Raw genomic sequence first — 20346 nt, forward strand, 5'->3', positions numbered from 1 at the left:
TTGATGCATACTCCAGAAACAACCTCTAATGCTGACCAAATAATGTGCTCATGTAATCAGCTACAGGGTCATAGAATCGACAAGAATAATTTGCAACTACCTTATTTCCATGAAAAGTTTGTTGACCAATATCTTCTTGGGTAGGGCAGCCGCAAATATTGTTCATCTCCTCGGCTTTAGATTTTTCGAGAAAAACTTGTTGCTAGAAGCCTGCTCCCCGGTCGTTGGTAAACCACTCCCTTTGGACATTCGCGGCCATCTCATCCTCATCTGAATAATATGAATCATAAATTAGAGGAGGTTCTTGAACATGTTCTCCAGGTGAAGGATGTGCATCGTGGACTGGAGCCTCTTTTTTGACCTCCTAGTGGGCCTCCTCTTCTTGTGCAGCTTCCCATGACTAGGATTGTTATGGCTCTGCATCACTTGACTCTCCATCATAGTCATATACATCATAAGAAGGAGAAACATCAAATATAGTTGAATAAGATCTCTGAGGGTTTATTTGTAACTCGACGATGTTTCCATCTTCTCTTTCTTGGTCATTGGGTGATGCTTCTTGATTCGAGTAGATGTTTTCTTTGAGTAGAGCTCCAAAAAAATCTTCAGCAGGGTCATTAACCTTAGGAATATCTTCATCATTGAAATATGCACAGTAATTTTCAAATAGAGCATCCGATGGATATAGTCTTTTGCAATAATAATTGAATGCCATATGAAAACTCTTTAAGGAAGATATATTTCCAAGAGGTATTTTTCAGTACCAAAGTCTAAAATTGTCTTCTAAAGAGTACATAAACAATTTCATTTGCACATATTCAAAAATAATACCCTATTGTTCCATGCATTCATGAAAATCCTTAAGGTTTTGGTCTGGCCTTCTATCTGTGTTTCCACTAAATCTAGGCAAATAGGTATTCCATTCATGAAACGAAGGGACATTATTAGGATAACCAACAATAGAAGAAAAATCCAGTGGGGCAAATTGGTTGGCCAAGAATGCAGGAATGGCCATTTTGGAAACCTTCCTAGTTGGGTGATTTTAGGTTCAAAGGTAGGGAAAGTTTTCGGCTGCTTTAGCATCAGAGTGAGTATGAGGTTGCTTGAAAGCCAAGATGATCACATAGAGATATGGACAATGGAGTCACCAGGATGTTTACCATAAGATTGAAACAATGGAGTCTCCAAGGTGAGAGATCTTCAACCCACAATTCCCTTACTCACCTAATAGAGGGAATGTAAATATTTGTCATACCCAGAGAAAAATATTCTCATCCATTCCCCAGCAACGGCACCCGAAAGATGTTGTCAATTTTAATGGAACTCGTAGCACAAGTGCTTTGGGAGACATAGAAAGCTTCCTAGAGATAGCTTCTCGGTTGATTGTAAACCAGTGCCTAGGACATCTTAAATGGAGGAGTGCTTCGAAGGATTATCAGTGACGGGTTTCGATAGCACTCCAATTGTCACGAAGTTTAAAAGATAATAAAAGGCGGCTTGGTTCAATAGCCCTTCACCAAGGTAGACTCAAGCCAATACATGGATCCAAATTTTCACGGGGTAAATTGGGCCAACCTCAAAGAGAAACATCTGGTTCTGGTGGCCGACACACAATAACAAGGAGCTTAATATTGATGTTGCAGTGAAGTGAAGAGGAGGAAAGGGAGGAGGGAAATCGGTTCGTAGGGATGATTGCAATGCAGAATCATAAGCCACGATGTTCCAGAAGAAATATGGAAGATGGAGGAGATGAAAGAGCAGAAAGAGTGGAGCGCTAGTCAAGGTTTCATGCCATATACCTCATGGGTACCTTTATCACCAAACAACATGAGTAGATTTGTTCTCATACAGGTACTCCAATTTAATCGAATAACACAAGTAAATATGTCTAGTACATAGGTACTCTAGGTTATAGACTAAAAAAAGTAACTATGTCTTATACACATGTATTATTCTCTATTTAAGATAAATCCATGAATCACAGAGAAACCTTTAACAACTTCATTACACTATTTCAGAGAAATAAAAACACATATGAAATGAGATTTATAGAGGGGAAAACATACTACACATTTCCATGGTTGGAATCACCAAAGAGTTTCATTAATCTTCAAAATGAGTCACATTCACCAGTCCATTTACATTCAGAAATACATCCTACAAGTCCCTTATGAAAAATTGATTAGAACCAAAATGGAAACATAGAATTTGGACCACTCTAGGTGCAGAATTCCAGAACCCATTCTAAGTGTTTCTTCCCCCTATTACAAAGAAGGGGGGATTTGAATCAACATTTACAAAATATCTCAGCCAAGGGCTAGCTGTCCAATTGACTAGTTGCCTCAACCTGCAATAGCTCTGCTGCCCAAAATGATTCTAAAGGATTCGATTCCTTTCTTGAAAATACATAAAACTTATAGAATAAACAAAAATTATAGTAAAATAGAAACAAGGGAAACTGATTGATGATGGAGGAAAATGTCCTTCTATTCTTCCTACGAAGGCCCCTGATCAAGCCATGTCTCTGCCACAATGTGTCCCTCTAGTTGTTCATCCGGTTCTCGTCACTTTCATCTTAATTGCCTAACTTCACCACTCTCTAGAGCTAGTAGTGATCGACTCTGGTTGCCTGCTACAGAGTAGAAGTGGAGATCGACCTGGTAGTCCTTTACATTTATGACTGAGTGGAGCTCCACGCTGAGGCATTAAGTCTTCCTGAGTCCCCATACCTCCATTTACTCTCTGAAGATGTACAAGTGAAGCAATCAAATTCATTCCTGTAGCTATTTTTTTTCCTGAGTTTCTTGTTACAGAGCCTTCCACAAGATCAGCCCATATCGATTTCCCACTGCTCCATGCCTTCAATCAATGCCTTAGTTGTCGACCCATACACCTTTAAAGCCATGTACCATACTATCGGGACATCGTTGTATTGGGTCTTTTACTCTAAAAGGTGTTATAAAACAGCAAGCCCTGATCTCCTTAGGCCCCCTTTAGTTTAGCCCCTTTCCTTTTATTTCCTCTAGCGACCGCATGCTTAGCCAAATATCAAAGCTCCTTTGCATCAAATGTTTCCAGTAAGGTTTTTTATATTGGAGTTGCAACATTTTTGAGATCGACGATTGGGAGAGCCCTTTAGTGCTTACCCCTTGGTTCCTCAGCTCTTTATGTGACTGCGGATCAACCCTTGTATTGGAGCCCCGCAATCGGAGGTTCACAATCAAGGTTCTTTTATATTGGAGCCATGAACTGCTTGCAATCTTCGATTGCGATAGTCCTTTAACACTCAGCCTCTAGCTCCACCTTTGGTTTTTTGTGCCTTTTGTTGGGCTGTTAATATGTCATTATTATTATCACTTTTGAATGCCTATTCCACCCATTTCTACTCTTCTTTATCATGGAATTTATCATGGTTTATCATATAATTCCATCTTATAATGATTTATGCTCTTATGGAAAAATATTATTTATTCTCATTTATTTTTAAGAAATTGATGATTATGCATGATTTTAGATGGTTTATTAATAAATTGTTTGTAACATTACTCACCATTTTTAGCCTCCAAGATAATTTCCAGATTGAAGATTTGATCATTAAATGTGCCAACTCAGAAATTCGCTGGAATAAGAAGTGACGATTTTGTATTGAACGGGTCGAGCAAATGGAGAAGAATCTGGAAAACTTGAAACATGGGTTTTGTTCAAAATAGACCAAATTAGTTTTTCAATGGACAGTTTTCCCAAATTCGGCATGTACTAAGAGAAACGGAAGGTTCTCTAAAGACGTTTTTCTTAGATTCATTGTGTGGCCGTTTTCCAAATTATGCCAGTTGCAATGCCAAATTCGACCTGTTCCTGTTGAATGCTGATGGAAAAATATCTCAGAGATGATATTGCTTATCAATTTGTTGAGAACAATCCAATTTTGTAATGAGAATCATATTGTAATCATCTCTGTTGTAATTGCTCTCTGCTCTCTCTCTATTTAAATGAAAACATAGATCAGATAAGGGGATTCAGAATTATCGATTCATGATTCATGATGGATGATTAGAAAGAGAATTAGATGGATTGTTAGATTATAGATAGATAGAGTAGGATAAGAGGAATGGGAGAATTACTATTAAGAAATTGTAACTGTTATTATTGACTCTCATTGCTGAAGCATAGAACGAAACTATTGTAATGTTTATGCAATGATTAATATATAAAAACAGTTGCAGTCCCTTGCATCTCCTGGATTAATCATAGCAGTGTGTCCCTAGAGGCTAAGGGCCCGGACCTGGTGGATCCACTGGCTATTTGTACCATTACTTTATAGTTCCAGTTGTGTGATGGTTTGATTTAATTCTTATTTCCTTGAATCGCATTGCTTTACAGTTTCATGTTTTTACAGTGTGTTGTTCTAATATTTTATGAAATTGTTTTATTGCATAGTTGTGATTGAATCACGTGATCGTTCCTTTCCATCATAACAAAGATTATTATCCTTTTCAACTTATATTGTTATCTTGTTCATTTCAAATATAATGTTGTGCTATTCATATTCAGACTTTGATGTTTACTACATATTGCGGTTCATTTCTATTGAAATAGCTTTGTTGTTCATTCCTACTAAATAAGCTTTGTTGTTCATTTCTTTCCTACAAGTATTTGGTTGTGCTTTTAAGTATTATTGCAGTGAGCGTGTTTATTCCATTTCTGTTAGTAGCATTATTGATTTATCATTTCCAGTTTATTGCTTTAGTGTGGATTGTAAGATCAACAACTTTGAAGGACATTGGTTATCGCTGCCTAGGTTCTCAAATTGTGGATCTTGTTTATGATTGATTTTCATTTGCATCAGTTTACAAGGGAGAGAGTTATCATTACTAAGTCCTTGAATGATGATTGTTTTAGTGAATGATTTAGTTCAGAAAATTTCAGTTTCTTGTTGTTCCGATTAGATTTTGTTTCCAACATTCATTTATCTTTTCATTTTAAAGCACTATACTACAAAACATTACTCTTGAGTAAATAGCTGCCTCAGACTGAGTACACTCTTGAAATAAAAAATCTTCCCTGGGTTGGCAATTAATGTGAAGATAATTAGGAGTTAAAAAGACATCTTTTATCGTTCAACAGTTTGGCGTCGTTGCTGGGGAGAGTGTAGCCATTTCTAAGGAGTAGTGTGCATCTGATGAGTGCCTGTTAGGAGAGAATTGGGTATTAAAAACGGAAGGTAAGAACCTGCGTATGGAGCATGTAAAAGCCCTGCTCCCCTGCCCGCTTTCCAACAGAATTGTTAAAGAACTTAGGGTAGAAATAGATGTTTGAATTTCTGTGTGAATGACTAAAAAAAGATAGAAATTTTGAAAAACAAAACTCATGATTTCACTCAAGTGGTGATGTAAGCACCACCCATTTCACTAACTGATTGACAGGAACATTTGAAGAAGGAGCCTTGAATAAAAACATGAAGAACATATTCTATTATGGTAAGAAATGGCTCACATTGCAACTTTTTAATTTCCTATCAAAGATCTAGGAGGAGTGACACAAATGCACATAATTCCCCCATCTTCTCTACCAAATTTTCATGGCTTGACAAATGAAGATCTAGATACATTCTTATTTGAGTTCGAAATACTTTGTAGAGGATATGATTATTGTACTAATGATCAAAGGTTGAAAGTATTTTCTCTTACTCTAAAAGGAGTAGCTCTCCGATGGTTCATGAGCCTAGGTGGGAACTGCATCCAAACATGGGACGACATGAAGAGAATATTCTTGAAGAAGTACCAAGGCTATTGCAAGGACAATGAAGATATTTTCGATATGATACAAGAGGAATATGAAAGCTTGGAGGACTATGTAAAGCAATTTCATTACAACCTTCAAAAATCAAAGCATAAGCATTTGAAAAAAGAGATCTTAAAAACACTCCTACTCAAAGGAATCAAAGACGAATTTTTAGAACTCTTAAATCTGATAGGAAAAGGTGATGTTTTTCAATTGTCATATAATGATGTTTGTGAATTGTGCATAAGGTATTCAAGAGGAATCTCTAACGCTGGTAAGAATTCTAGAGATGTTTGTTCTTTCTTTTCCAAATCTGCTACAAGAAGAGACATAAGAGCTGAAATCAATGTTTTATTTGAAAAATTTAAAGTTGATTTTATTAGCTCTCTAAATTCAAAATTGGATGTTTTGCAGGTTCAGAAAAATCAAGAAATTGAAGAAGTGTTTTTCCCTCATTACCGAAAGGAGCATCCCATAGATAGTTGTTCTTCCTTATCTAGGATGGAAGTAGCATATCAAAGAGATGAGGAAGCTGCAACAAGGTCAAAACCATGGAAATCATGGCCTATAGGTATGGTTCAAAACACTTCTTCTCCATTCTCTTACTTGCATAATCCATTATGGAATACTAATGTGTTAGGGCAGCCATGTCAATCTCAATATAACCACCATCAATCTTGTCTACAAGTTTGGCATGGTTCACCTTATGATTGCATGACTACTCTCCCTCATCTTGTAGCACAAACACATTCTCCATATTCTTCACCAGCTCTTCCACAACATCCTGCTTGCATATCAAAATCATCCACTCAACCCAATCATCTACATCATCAAAATGCTCCATTCCGTACACAATTTCCTGCTCAACTCATTCCACACCCTCACCATAATAAACCAATACAACATGCTTACAGTGAAGAAAAAGGAACAACATTTTCGCATTTTCGCTATTCCTTTCAAAGGAACAACACTTTTTGGGTGTATTTCTTTTTAAGGAACAACACTTTTTCACATGCATTTTTTTTGTTGTTCCTTTTAAGGAACAACATTTTTTTTGGGTGTATTTTTTCACTGTTCCCTACAGGGAACAACACTTTTTTCGTGTGTATTTTTGTTGTTGGCATGCATTTCCTTTGTTGTTCCCTACAAGGAACAACACCTTTTTGAGTGTTTTTGTTGTTCCTTTAAAGGAGCAACACTTTGGGTGTATTTTTGAGAACAAACCTTCCTTCTTCTTGTGGGATTATTCCTAGTTCATCTTAAGCACATTTTATTGATTCCCTTTCATGGCATGAAGTACACTACTTTTATGAGGACAATAATTATGGATTCTATTGAAGCAAGTTAATATCATTCACGCTATGATCTTTAACAGAACAGCTCCTTGATGATAGATTCTTTTCAAAAGGGACACAATTATTTATATACTACTTTACTGCATTGTTTTCTGTTGAACATGATACTGATTGATCATCTTAATACCATGTTGGTTCCACCCTTCTTGGTTATAATCTTCTCTGTCTGTAATAAATGAGATTATGGGTATATTTTTTTTCTCTATTGACATGTTCAACTTCTTCCACCATCCTTGCTCTTAAGGAGTACTGAGCCTCCCTCTTTTTATCATAAAAATGTGTAATAACAACAAAATTTTGTTTGCATATGGAGGATAGGGGGTCTCATTACGAGCCAGCCTACCATGTTCATAAGGCTGTAGCAAAGTGACGTTCCCATTATGGCCACCACACCAGGGTTATGATCCATTGGATAGCCAAATTATCCTTGGAACAGGAGGTCTCATCATGAGCTAGCCTGATCACTTTTGCTACATCCCAGTAAATGGCAGTGTGGCTATCTGGTTATCACACCAGCACACTGATCTCTTCTATAGAACAGCACTGGAACTGTCCATTTATAAATTGAGGATCTTGGATCATATGGGTTAAAAAGCAACCCTGCCGAGGCTATGGACACCTACTGGGAGCAGAGGCTTTGCTTATGGTATTGAAGTTATATCTTATCATCAATTATTACTATAATACCATTTTCTTATTCTTTCTTTTTATCAGAGAATTTATTTCCTTAATTTTTTCCCTATTTTGAACATTTACGCATGACAAATTGTTTTCAGATCAATCGCATCATTTTCAGCTAGAATATCGTTAGCAAAGCATCTTTTTGGCATATTGTTGTCCTTTTCTTTCACATAACTTATCATCAATCCAAAGTGTCCTATCTCTTATTCATAACTATGTTTACACACTCTACTCTCATTATAACCATAGCTCTCACTATCCTATCATTGATATGTGTACTCTGCTTCATTCACTGTCGTATTGTTCATTCCCTTGCCTTGTCGTCAGCACAACACCTTTCATAGGCTTTATGGCCATGGAATCCCTTTTCCAATTGGAGGGGGGAATGTATGCATTATGGGATAGCATGCGATATGATTACTGCACTCTGCCATAACTTGTTGATTTGACAAAATATTAGTATTGCATGTATACAAAAGTTTTTCTGATTGAAATTTTTGCATGCATCTTATCTGTTGTTATTTAAAACTAACACTGCGGATTCAAGAACATTGTATGCAAAATAGTGATTTGTTTACAGGAGAACAACAAGTATGGGGGGGGGACTCTATTCGCAGCATGACCACACTATTGCAACCAACAGAAGAGGCTCGAGCAACTCACGAACGCGAACAATTGTTCAAACATGATGTGTTTGCCTGGATTCCACCTTTTACATCACTTTCAACACCAACTCTACTTCAACAAATGCCATTCCATACATGTCATTCTACATTTTTATTTTTTTTCAAAGGTAAAACTTGAGGTAAAATAGCATAATTTTCTAATTTATTACGAATTTAGGAGAATTTCATGAAAATCCATTGAGCATTATTTATCATCATTTATTCCACATCTTTACCGCTTCCCATTTTTCAACGGTGTATCATCTTTCAGTTTGGGGAAGTGATGGTTTCATTCATTTTTTTCTTATGACCATGTCATTAATATTCTTTATCATCCATTGCTATTCTTATTCATTCTCAACACCTCCCTTATTCCATGCTGTTTTACACCAAGCATAGAATTCAACAAATGGTAGCAACCACCTCAATTTTTTTTCTAGCATTGCATGAGGGCATGCTAATTTTTCAGAGAGGGGGAGGAATTGCTACGCATGATGGATGTTTTCTACTTTCTTTCTCATTTAAGGCATACAATTTCATTTTTACACAGTGCAGAAATTGATTTCCACATATTTTTAAAACTATGAACTCAATTCTTGTGATATCTGGAAAACACAGACGTATTATTAAAATACACAAACCCAGATAATTTCAAGTTAAATTAGTTCGTAAAATTTCAAAAATCATGCACTCTCACCTACAGCCATTTTTCTTATATCTCATAATCCGTGCATCAAAACGATCTGATTTTTGGATCATAGAAGCATTAATATAGTAGAAATCTACTTGCCAAATTTCAGCAAAATCTGGTTTGTAGTTTTTGAGAAAATGGTTAATGAAGTTTGTTGTTACTTATATCATATTTTGCTGCAACTTCATATGCACATAACTTGAACGTCAATGTAAAAATTGTTATGCCTTCATCAAGATTACTAAAATTGAATATTCATTAATTAAGGAAGAATTCATTTGTTCTATCCATTTCATGAGCTGGGATGAACAAATTTTTTATTGTTTGGTTAACACATGTGTTTTGTCTTTGGGTTGCATGAGGACATATAATTATTCAGTTTTTATTGCATGAGGACATGCAATATATTTAGTGTGGGGGTGTGTTGGGCCATTAATATTTCATTATTATTATCACTTTTGAACGCCTAATCCACCCCTTTCTACTCTTCGTTATCATGTCATTTATCATGGTTTATCATATAATTCCATCTTATAATGATTTATGCTCTTATGGAAAAATATTATTTATTCTCCTTTATTTTTAATAAATTGATGATTATGCATGATTTTATCAATGATGGTTTATTAATAAATTGGTTGTAACATTACTCACCATTTTTAACCTCCAAGATAATTTCTAGACTGAAGATTTGATCATTAAATGTGCCAACTCAGAAATTCGTTGGAATAAGAAGTGATGATTTTGTACTGAACGGATCAGGCAAATGGAGAAGAATCTGGAAAATCTGAAACATGGGTTTTGTTCAGAACGGACCAAATTAGTTTTGTTATGAGCATTTTTCCCAAATTCGGCTTGTACTAAGAGAAACAGAAGGTTCTCTGAAGACTTTTTTCTCAGATTCGCCATGTGGCCGTTTTCCAAATTATGCCAGTTGCAATGCCAAATTCGACCTGTTCCTGTTGAATGCTGATGGAAAAATATCTCAAAGATTATCTTGCTTATCAATTTGTTGAGAACAATCCAATTTTGTAATGAGAATCATATTGTAATCATCTCTGTTGTAACTGCTCTCTGCTCTCTCTATTTAAATGAAAATAGAGATCAGAGAAGGGGATTCAGAATTATAGGTTCATAACTATGGATTCATGATTCATGATGGATGATTAGAAAGAGAATTAGATGGATTGTTAGATTAGAGATAGATAGGGTAGGATAGGAGGAACGGGAGAATTACTATTGAGAAATTGTAACTATTATTGTTGACTCTCATTGCTAAAGCAGAGAACGAAACTACTATAATTTTTATGCAATGATTAATATATAAAAACAGTTGCAGTACCTTGCATCTCCTGGAGTAATCACAGCAGTGCGTCCCTGGAGGCTAAGGGCCCGGCCCTTGTGGATCCACTGGCTATTTGTACCATTACTTTATAGTTCTAGTCGTGTGATGGTTTGATTTAATTCTTATTTCCTTGAATCGCATTGCTTTACAGTTTCATGTTTCTACAGCGTGTTGTTCTAATATTTTATGAAATTGTTTTATTGCATAGCTATGATTGAATCGCGTGGTCATTCATTTCCATCATAACAAATATTATTATCCTTTTCAACTTATATTTTTATGTTGTTCATTTCAAATATAATGTTGCGTTGTTCATATTTAGAATTTGATGTTTACTACATATTGCGGTTCATTTCTATTGAAATAGCTTTGTTGTTCATTCCTACTAAATAAGCTTTGTTGTTCATTTCTTTCCTACAAGTATTTGGTTTTTCTTTTAAGTATTATTGCAGTGAGAGTGTTTATTCCATTTCTGTTGACAGCATTATTGATTTATCTTTTCCAGTTTATTGCTTTAGTGTGGATTGTAAGATCAACAACTGTAAAGGACATTGGCTATCGTTGCATAGGTTCTCAGATTGTGGATCTTATTTATGATTGAATTTCATTTGCATCAGTTTACAGGGGAGAGTGTTATCATTACTGAGTCCTCGATTGATGGTTGTTTGAGTGAATGATTTAGTTCAGAACATTTTAGTTTCTTACTGTTCCAATTAGATTTTTTTCCAACGTTCATTTATCTTTGCATTTTAAAGCACTATACTGCAAAACATTACTCTTGAGTAAATAGCCGCCTCAGACTGAGTACACTCTTGAAATAAAAAATAGTCCCTAGGTTGACAATTAATGTGAAGATAATTAGGAGTTAAAAAGACACCTTTTATCGCTCAACACCTTTGTGACCGTGGACCAACCCCCACATCGGAGCCCTTTTATCGCACTTTCCCATGTGTGGATTGCGCTACAAAGTGCCGATAAGCCTCAACCTCTGGTTTTCAATTAATGATGTGACCTTATCACTTCCATGTGGCACTTCCTAAGTGGTGACACGTGTCACCCAGATATTTCCTCCTTGGACCCTTGAAAATGCTAGATTTGCATGCCACGTGTCCTCCGTACTACCACATCATGCTGACATCAACACCATTGTGTCTTTACCGGATCCAATGATACTCTTCCAAGTGGCCCCCTAGAGGAGAGAGAAAAAGGCTCGCCTTCCCCTGGTTTTGCTTTGATTTCCTTTGTTAAATGCTTTCGGCCCTCCCAGTGCTTTAACACTAACATATCAAAACTCACGATATCACAATATTTTAGAGTTGTCACCCCGCTTGCGCCCCGATTCACCGATTTGCGACATGGCTATGACCTACGATGTGTGGGACCTCCGATATGTCAAGATTTCTATTCTATGATTTGCGATATCAACGATCACTCTGCTACTGGGCCCGTGATATTTGAGATCACCAATATGTGGTATCGTCAATCACTAATCCACCCCGCTGATATGCCTAATCGCTAATCGCTAATTGGCTAAATGCTTCTACTATTTGCACTGTACTCTAAAACTCTCGATCGCCGATTTGTGATATCAACGATTTTTGTTCGTTGATTTCACCCCAAACCTCTGATTGCCTCATCGCTAACTTGGACCACTAACTACTGATATGTCGATATGCACTTAGTGCCATTGATGAGAAATCATCGATTTGTGATAGCCGATATCGGAGCTCTACTACACGAAGCGTCGATTGCCTCATCACTTCCTGATTTGCCGATTTGCCATTTGCGATATGTTCCCAGACCTCTGATTCGCGATTCTTTCCTTCTTTAAAAGGTGACAAAACCCTCATCTTTAATAGGCCATATCTTCTGATTTTGAGGTCCATTTGAGGAGTTCCATATACCGTTAGAAATCTTGTTCCAAGAACTATGGAATGGAGGGGGTCCGATTTAGCTTTGAGTGATTCTGCGGTTTGGGAGATGGTTGCAAAATTTTCTACTCTTTTTCACCCTTTTGACAACTGAAAACAAATTTTGCAATGATTGACAACACAATGGTTGAGGGTTGAGGTGGATTGGCCTCTGTAAGCCCTGGTTTGGTTTTGTTTCATTTTTTCCATGAGATCCTAGATTCATGCTTCAAATATGGCATGGGAGTGATTAGCTTAATATTTGTTTCAACCAATATATGGTGGGGTGGTTCGTGGAAGTCCCGGACCTAGTTGGCCTATGAATTCATTAAAAAGAGTTCCTTATCCTTAGTATTTCATGTGTAAATCATGTGTAAATGTATTGGTTCATATGTGATTCCTATGGCTATTATATCCTTGTTATTTATGTTGGTTATATGCCGATTATGAGTGTGTTTTATGATAGACTTGATGTTTGGTTCTCATCATGTTTTGATTTGAAAACAAATGAATAATGAATATATGAACGAATAGATGATAATGCAGTTATTGTGATGGAGCAACAATGCTTCTTTATGAATTTCAAATAAGTATGAGACCCATATGCTCAGATCTCTTGATATGGCCTGTAGATTACATACTTGTGATATGTTTGACGAAATTCCTGTCATGGATAGTAGGGTCCATATCAAGTACTTGTACCAATGATTGCATTAGTAGCCTTATTCTATTCTTATTTATCATTTCTGAAAGTTTCATGAAGTTCTAGGCAGTGGCCTAAGTTCTGGCCCTAAAAAAGTGGCACAAAATCTGGGGTCGCTAGCTCGAGAACTGGTTGAAAAAATCCACAGTCACTGGAATGCCTTGTTTTGGGAGAGACACACATGGCTTTTCATGATAGCAGCTGAGAGTCTAGATTTGTCAAATGTCAATTTGTCTTAAGGGTTGGTCACCTGGAAGGGTTGGTTGGCTCCTGAAGGTTCTGTAACATGTGTGGATGATAAGATTGATTGTGTTATGTCGATTGCACTTCCTTAACTGTACATGGGGAGTTGAATCAAATCATAGTAGCCTCTCATCACATGTTTACCCCAGAAAACTGGCTAACTTGGGTAAATATGGGAGGAGGGTGGTTACAAATATATAAATTGAATTCACCTAGTTTTATTTAATCTTATTTTAAATATTATATTTACTTGATGGAAATGAAATTGACTCCACATTTCAGTGCATTACATTAGCTAAGAACATTGATATATACAAAGTATTGTGACTTTTTATTTCATCTTCCAAAGGTTCAATATCTCTTGGTACTCTAGCTCTTGAATTTTCTCAAAATATTTACAATTTACCAAATCTCTAAGGATTAGGTGTCTAACATCCCCCTCTCCCCCTTAATCTGAAAGGGTGTTTGTGAGGATTATGCAAAAAGATTAAATATAGTTTCCAATGCCTAGATATTCTCTCTAAATCTGGTGTTTTTGTGATTATCATAAACTAGATGGCTAGTATAAGTTTATGTCTTCTATTAAATGGTGGCTAAAGATTGACCACTCACTCTAGAACGTAACTCTAAGGCTCAATAGTTCCTGGCATATTTCCTATTTTGTATAGAAGTTTATGTCTTCTTTTTATGATTGTAAGAGCTCACAAATGGAAATTTGAAGATGACCACAAACTCTAGAATTTTACTCTAAGGCTCAATGGTTCCTAGAACATTTCTTGATTTAGAGAGAAGTTGATGTCTTCTACTAATTAGAAGTTCTCGCAAATGAAAATTTAAAGATGCCCACAAAAAATTGTCTAGAAAAATCTATAAGTATTCTATTAAGTGGTGGTTTACGAACAACCACAAACTCATCATGCTCATGGTTTTGACTTTGTCTTTGGCTATAGTCCTAGCTTAAGGACTCAAATATTATAATGGACAACAATGTAATCGGTAGATTCATGTGCTTCAATTTGATTAACCTCTAATTCATTTGACCTTATCTCCTTTATTCTATAGGATTTGATAAATATGAATATTTATTCCTAGAACAATTAAAAACTTGATTCTTATTCCTTGGAGGAGAGATATCCTAAAGAATGTAGTTAACGAGAGGAGTTTCCATATATCACCCAAAATCAGGATATCATGAGATAATATCCTGAAGAATGTGTGCTTTATATGTAAGGTTAGGCTTGTTTGAACCATCTAATGAAGCATTCCTAATCGTGGACAAAGTAAGACACCTTAATACCCAGATCATCATTATCAGGGATGCAACGATAAGCCAAGTAAGAGACTCTCTTCCCAAAAACATCTCATAGTGTCAAAATTCTCCACAAGGCTATCAACGATGACATTGAAAGGATTCTCAAGCCAATTTGACCGAAAGAAACAATTGGCACTAATGATGGAAAATCCCAAGTATTCGTCTAGTGGGAGACACAGCCATTCTATCTGCGGAGAACTGTATTCCATAGGTTGTTTGAACTTTAACAAAAAATAGACACTGCTCTAGGGTTTATGGGGAAAACCCTGCCATTATTAATACATCTAATGACTGAATCCATTTTCAAATCTTCTATTAAAACCTGGCCACTTAAGATATTTTATAGTAGGTGAAAATTCTAGAAACCAACAACTCAATTTTCTTTATAAAATTATACACGAGTTTCTTAGCTACAGAACATTTATTATTTCCACTAAAATTTATGGGATTGAATCTTCATAGCCAAAAATTCCCATTGAAAACTCTTGTTAGTGCTAAGAAAAGTTACAAGATTGAAAAGATGTAGATGAAAAGGAGATACCACATATAATATTGCCTATATAGAGATGGCATGCAGAGATAGGAAACAGTGACAAGCCACTATGAAACCTTTATGAGAAACTTCCACTAGGTCATCAAGAGAAACACATGTGAACATATATAGTTAAGCAAAATATTCTTGGCAAAGGGTAGAGAATTTGGGCAGAGTAGAGAATGAAGCAATTCATGGAATTACAACTTGGACTCTAATACGATTGTTGGGTAGTGAAATTAACTCCATGTTTAATTACATTTCATTAACTAAACACATTGATATTTACAAAAAATCATGAATTTTTGAGAATTTATGTCTCTTCTTGTTCTAGCTCTTCATATTTCTCCTATTCGAAATATTTAAAAATATTTACAATTTACCAAATCCCTAAGTATATGTGTCTATTATTACTTAATGTGTATTATTTTGTTTTTCTTTTGTTAACTAGATTCATAGGGTTTTCTACTAATGACCTTCACATAAGGAGTGCCTTAAAGTACACCCTATTATCAACTATTTTATACCTCATAGTTGTATATTATACCACATTCACACAACTTTATGCTAAATTATAAAAATATATCCTAATATAATAATCATGCCAATATAGAATCTGAATATATCTTAATATGATAATTATGCATGCTAGCAAAGAATCTTTCTCTTTATGAAAACCATTGGTATGTCTATCAACATACACAAATCTATTATATGTTATCACAATCTCAACGATGAGGAGATACGTCACATTTCTCAGCTGCTTCTATATTAATCCAAGTCTCTAGAGGAAGGTCTAAAGTATCTAGATTTTAATCTCAAACCCAACTACTATAACAAAGTAGGCTTAGCTCATTACCAAAGTGGAAAAATAATTGAAAAAATGGTGTCATAGATGGATATCTATGGAAAGACATCTTGCTCTAATCAAAGTAGTGGCAGAATACATTCTCGTATATTAGGCATCTCTAGCTTGGATCCCTAAATGTGTTTTGGAAAAAATCAGGAAAATATGATCAAACTTTCTTTTGGTGGGGAAGTGGAATCAAAGGGTGATGCCCTGGGTCAAATGGGACATAATTTCTATGCCAAAACCTTTGCAAGGATGGGGTTGAAGAAAATATTCTTATTCTCAAAATCTTTGGCCACCAAATGTCGATGGAGGTTGATCTCTACGCATTGTTTATGGAAATTGATGGTAACCCATAAGAACATTTTCCCTAGCTCCTTGGAAGACTCAATTAGAAGGCCTAATAAATCAAGAGAAAATATCTCAACTATATCGAGGGTTGTTCACAATTCTTTCTACATCATTAGTAATGGTTTGGCATGGCAGGTGGGCAAAGGTGACAAAGGGAGACTCGGTCTTGATCCATGGCCTAGTAGTGGGAAGAGTCATTTTTTCCCCTCCTATAATAGATATGCTAAGATATAGAGGTTACACCAAACTTGCTCACATTGCCAATCTTGCAAATTGAACAATCTGGAAACATGGGTAGCTTACTGCGAAAACGTTGGGTTTTGAGGGGGAATCCCAGGATTCATGGAATAATTACCTGCAAGCTCTATGAGGTGGACATATCAGATTGAATGACATACCTAATGAAATTATTTGGAGAATTTCCCATTTTGGATCCTATATCCCTAAGCTTCGTTGTAGAAATTCCTTGTAGATTCAAACTGCTAATTGTAATTTACTAAAACAATAAACTTGAATCTACTCTACTCATCAATGGAAACAATTAAACAATCACGAAATCACAAAGAATACAAGAGAAAGAATTCAATCAACACATTACACAATGATTTCTTTGGGAAATCCACAACTAAAAACCCATGTTATTTTTATATTGCATTAGTTAAAAAATAGAGAATATTACAATGCTTTTCTCAAGCCCGAGCAACCTCTGTACTATCTCTATCTATCTCATTGCTTCCTAGACAAGCTCAGGTCAATACTTAATGAAATTTTGGCTTGCCCAAGTCTCAATTTCCTTGCGATGTTTCCTTGGGAATTAGCCCCTATTAATTAGGGAAATTCTTCAATATGAATTGTGAAATCTTCATAGGACTTCCTTTGACTACATGCACCACCTGTACAATTCAAATTATTATACAACTAATAGTACATTGTCCCTGAACTCCAATCTCAACTGGGTAACCCTCAGATTTGTCATGCATGAGTTATTTATGAGTTAATCATTAGTTAACTAGTTGAACACATGAAGAAATACTCCACTGAACCCTAATCTCAACTGGGTAACTCAGATTTTTCATGCATGAATAATTTATGAGTTAATCATTAATTAACTAGTTGAACACATGAAGAAATACTCCACTGTCTAACCTCTTACTAGTTTAGATATCCTTTTTTTGGGATTCAACTGGGTTAAGTAAGTCATTCATCTAAGACCATTTCCATGAGAGGTAGTCATAACTGACTAATTTCTCATGATTTTTGAATAGTCCACTTAGCACTCATTGCATCAAGTGACACTCACAGGGGTGACAAAGTGGAATTGAAACTAGTGAAATGAATTACATAGCATCAATCATCACTTTTGTGGCTTGCACTGAGTAACCAGGACTTCCCGGGAGGCTGCCCATCTCAGGTCGCCTCTGGCTCAAGCACACTTAACTGTGGATTTTTCCCCACAATAAAGCCCACTTAGCTTGCTACCCCATTTGCAAAACCTTAGCAAGTATTGTGCCTCATGAACCATTCAATTAGAATTCCTTTTACTCTTTTGAATTTAAGTATTGAGAGGTTTTCGTAGTGCATTATAATAAATATCATTTTTTGGGATTCAATTGTGTTAAGTAAGTCATTCATCTATGACAATTTCCATGATAGGTAATCATAACTGACTAATTTCTCATGATTTTTGAATAGTCCACTTAGCACTCATTGCGTCGGGTGATGCTCACAGGGGTGAAGAAGTGGGATTGAAACTAGTGAAATGAATCACATAGCATCAATCATCATTTCTGAGGCTTTCACCCAGTAACTAGGACTTCATGGGAGGTGACCCATCCTAGATTGCCTCTTACTTGTTCCTCCACCAGTTGGAACTAGTTTAACTTACTTTAACCCAGTTAAACTGAATTAATTAATTGCAACTCAAAATAAACTCAACCAAGGCTCCTATAATGTAGGAGACACTCTACATGATTGTAGTTAGACCCTTAGCTCGAATTAATTGAGCTAACTAAGTCAATTGAACTTAGTTAACTCGTTCAAGTTGTCTTATGATGTGGAATTACAATTTTATTCCTAACTTAATTCAAGGAAAAAATTAAATTAGGATTTTCTTCTTGCATTTTCAACACTCACTCTCAACAAGAAAGGGATTATCTGCTACCCCGATCCTACCTCTATGGAACTCGAATTTTCCTCTTGAAAGTGCCTTAGTCAAGATGTTTGCATCATGCTCCTCTGTAGGAATGTACTCCAGCAACATGATTCTCCTCTAAACACAATCTCATAGATGATAATATCAAATTTCGATATGCTTGGGACGATCATGAAAAAATGGATTCTCAGAGAGTTTAATACAACTCTGATTGTCACAGTAAATCATTGTAGGATCCATCTTGTTGTAACATAGATTGTTTTGATAAGCAAGATGTTTATATATATATATATATATATATATATATATATATATATATATGATGAGAAAAGAAAGATATAGAAAAAATAAAAAGAAAAGAAATAGATTTTTTTTTAAATAGAAAATATGAAGAAAATCCCAAAATGTAGTGTGCTTGTTAAAATGCCACTTTCTCAATAAATTAATCATGTTTAGTTAAAAGCTTAAACGTGATTAAATTGAAACAAAAAAAAAAATTATTTTGTAATAAACTCATGACAAGACTCTTTGTCGTTCTCTGTTAAATGTAATAAAAATCTGGCAGATATGATCTGAGGCCCGAAAGATCAACGGCTCGTAGACCGCTCTGCACCCCCTAGCCCATCCGAAGTTTAATGAACGGGTGGGGGTGTGAAAACCCAATAACCCTCATACTGCCTCCGCCACGTGCCCCTCTCACATTCACTCTGCACCCCCTCTCTCCAAAACCACAAACCACCTTCTACCCCCTCTGTTAAATTGGAAACTAGGGCCAAACTCCATGTGGGTCAGCTTATTTATGGCAGGTGATATTTTTATTGGATCCCTCTCGTCGAGAGGTGTAGGATTGATCTAAATATCATCTGATTCCGATAAGTATTTATGGAGATATGAATTTATTTATTTTATGTAATTATTATCAAGCCGACCAGCTCTTATGTAGGCTCTAGAAGCCCAAAAGTCATGTCTATTCATCCTATACGTTTTTTGGTATAAATAGAAGAGGATTCAATGTTATTTCGTGACATATTCTTCATGTGATCTTCTCCTCACCACGTCTTGGGTTTTTGGTGAAGGAGAGACACACAAGAAGATACATTGGATGATGCCCTAGCTATATACACAACAAACATGTTACACACACAACATGCCCTATACTCTACACGCAGGCATACAATGCAGTCATATAATATGGATCTATACGCAATTATGAAGCCAGCGTAACGAAGCAAAGGAACGTATTCATATAATATGGATCTATACGCAGTTATGAAGCCAACATAATGAAGCAAAGGAACGCAGTCATATAATATGGATCTATATGCAGTTATGAAGCCAGCGTAATGAAGCAAAGGAACGCAGTCATATAATATGGATCTATACGTAGTTATGAAGCCAGCGTAATGAAGCAAAGGAACGCAGTCATATAATATGGATCTATACGTAGTTATGAAGCCAGCGTAATGAAGCAAAGGAACGCAGTCATATAATATGGATCTATACACAGTTATGAAGCCAACGTAGTGAAGCAGTCAAGACAGCACATAAATAAAAGGAACGTAGTCATATAATATGGAGACAATGATATGCAGCAAAGATAGCCCTATCAATATACGCAGTTCATAATAGATGAAATACGTGGACATTTCACGTTGTAGCATTCTATCATGGGAATGACTTACACGCAGTCCATACAATGCACTCGTGTAAACATTGGACAATATACGCTGCAATACATAGGTTATATATATATATATATATGATGGATTATACAT

The sequence above is a fragment of the Pinus tabuliformis genome, chromosome J (genome assembly GCF_031772625.1).
Source record: "Pinus tabuliformis cultivar Carrire ecotype Pingquan chromosome J, CPIR1, whole genome shotgun sequence".
In the NCBI taxonomy this organism is placed as follows: Eukaryota; Viridiplantae; Streptophyta; class Pinopsida; order Pinales; family Pinaceae; genus Pinus; species Pinus tabuliformis.